Below are 2,500 nucleotides of genomic sequence, written 5' to 3' on the forward strand. Positions count from 1 at the left end.
TTGGCGGCGATGTCTCTCTTGTGGCTCACGGGGCTGTTAGGGTGGCACAGAAATCCCTCGGAATGGGAAAACGGGTCATTTTCGTGTCGCCACATTGCATGCGAACCGCATGAAACTTCCAGAGGCATTTGCAGCAGAAATGCATGTGCAGTCAAAAAATTGAATATTTTTCACGGATAGACCCCGTGAAACGCTAGAAATTGGCGGGGATGTGTCTCTTGTGGCTCACGGGGCTGTTAGGGTGGCACAGAAATCCCTCGGAATGGGAAAAAACGGGTCATTTTCGTGTCGCCACATTGCATGCGAACCGCATGAAACTTCCAGAGGCATTTGCAGCAGGAATGCATGTGCACTCAAAAAATGTGATATTTTTCACGGAGAGACCCCGTGAAACGCTAGAAGTGGGCGGGGATGTCTCTCTTGTGGCTCACGGGGCTGTTAGGGTGGCACAGAAATCCCTCGGAATGGGAAAACGGGTCATTTTCGTGTCGCCACATTGCATACGAACCGCATGAAACTTCCAGAGGCATTTGCAGCAGGAATGCATGTGCACTCAAAAAAGTGAATATTTCTCACGGATAGACCCCGTGATACGCTAGAAATTGGCGGGGATGTCTCTCTTGTGGCTCACGGGGCTGTTAGGGTGGCACAGAAATCCCTCGGAATGGGAAAACGGGTCATTTTCGTGTCGCCACATTGCATGCGAACCGCATGCAACTTCCAGAGGCATTTGCAGCAGAAATGCATGTGCAGTCAAAAAAAAATTGATATTTTTCACGGATAGACCCCGTGAAACGCTAGAAATTGGCGGGGATGTGTCTCTTGTGGCTCACGGGGCTGTTCGGGTCGCACAGAAATCCCTGGGAATGGGAAAACGGGTCATTTTCGTGTTGCCACATTGCGTACGAACCGCATGAAACTTCCAGAGGCATTTGCAGCAGGAATGCATGTGCACTCAAAAACTTCTATATGTTTCACGGATAGACCCCGTGAAACGCTAGAAATTGGCGGGGATGTGTCTCTTGTGGCTCACGGGGCTGTTAGGGTGGCACAGAACTCCCTCGGAATGGGAAAAGGGGTCATTTTCGTGTTGCCACATTGCATAGGAACGCCATGAAACTTCCAGAGGCATTTGCAGCAGAAAGGCATGTGCACTCAAAAATTTTAATATTTTTCACGCATAGACCCCGTCAAACGCTAGAAGTTGGCGGGGATGTCTCTCTTGTGGCTCACGGGGCTGTTAGGGTCGCACAGAAATGCCTCGGAATGGGAAAACGGGTCATTTTTGTGTGGCCACATTGCATAGGAACGGCATGAAACTTCCAGAGGCATTTGCAGCAGGAATGCATGTGCACTCAAAAACGTCTATATTTTTCACGGATAGACCCCGTGAAACGCTATAAATTGGCGGGGATGTCTCTCTTGTGGCTCACGGGCGCTGTTAGTTAGGGTCGCACAGAAATCCCTCGGAATGGGAAAAGGGGTCATTTTCGTGTTGCCACATTGCGTACGAACGGCATGAAACTTCCAGAGGCATCTGCAGCAGAAATGCATGTGCACTCAAAAACGTCTATATTTTTCACGGATAGACCCCGTGAAACGCTAGAAATTGGCGGGGATGTGTCTCTTGTGGCTCACGGGGCTGTTAGGGTCGCACAGAAATCCCTCGGAATGGGAAAACGGGTCATTTTCGTGTTGCCACAATTGGCATACGAACGGCATGAAACTTCCAGAGGCATTTGCAGCAGAAATGCATGTGCACTCAAAAACGTGAATATTTTTTCACGGATAGACCCCGTCAAACGCTCGAATTTGGCGGGGATGTTTCTCTTGTGGGTCACGGGGCTGTTCGGCTCGCACAGAACTCCCTTGGTCCACCTGATTCGTGCATACAGGCAGCAACTAAAACTCTGTAAACCTGCTGTGAGGACATCTAAACAGTGGACCAGTGAGGCTGTGGAAGATTTGCGGGCGTGCTTAGACTGTACTGACTGGGATATGTTCACGACTGCTACCAATAGTCTGGATGAACTCACAGAGGCTGTGTACATCAGCTTCTGTGAGGACTGCTGTATCCCAACACGTACCAGGGTGAACTTTAACAACAACAAGCCCTGGTTCTCAGCAAAGCTCAAAAGGTTGAGGTTGGAGAAGGAGGAAGCGTTTAGGAGTGGGGATAGAGACAGATTCAAGGAGTCGAAGAACAGGTTTAGCAAAGCGGTGAGAGAGGCTAAACGACTGTACTCAGAGACACTAAAACACCAGTTCTCTACTAACGACGCTGCTTCTGTCTGCCAAAGGGCTCAGGCACATCACCAACTACAAACCCAGAGCGCCCCACACCACTAACGACTCCCGCCTAGCCAACGACCTGAACGAGTTCTACCGTAGATTTGAAAGACAATTGGACTGTCCTGAACCACCCCTTCCCACCCAAGAGGCCCCATCCCCCACCCATACTACAGAAACGACTCTCTCCTTTCAGGAGGGAGAAGTTAAT

Source organism: Petromyzon marinus, unplaced genomic scaffold (genome assembly GCF_048934315.1).
Source record: "Petromyzon marinus isolate PM22_M1 ecotype Great Lakes invasive population unplaced genomic scaffold, UKy_Petmar_22M1.pri1.0 PM_G_Scaffold_139, whole genome shotgun sequence".
Taxonomy (NCBI): Eukaryota; Metazoa; Chordata; class Hyperoartia; order Petromyzontiformes; family Petromyzontidae; genus Petromyzon; species Petromyzon marinus.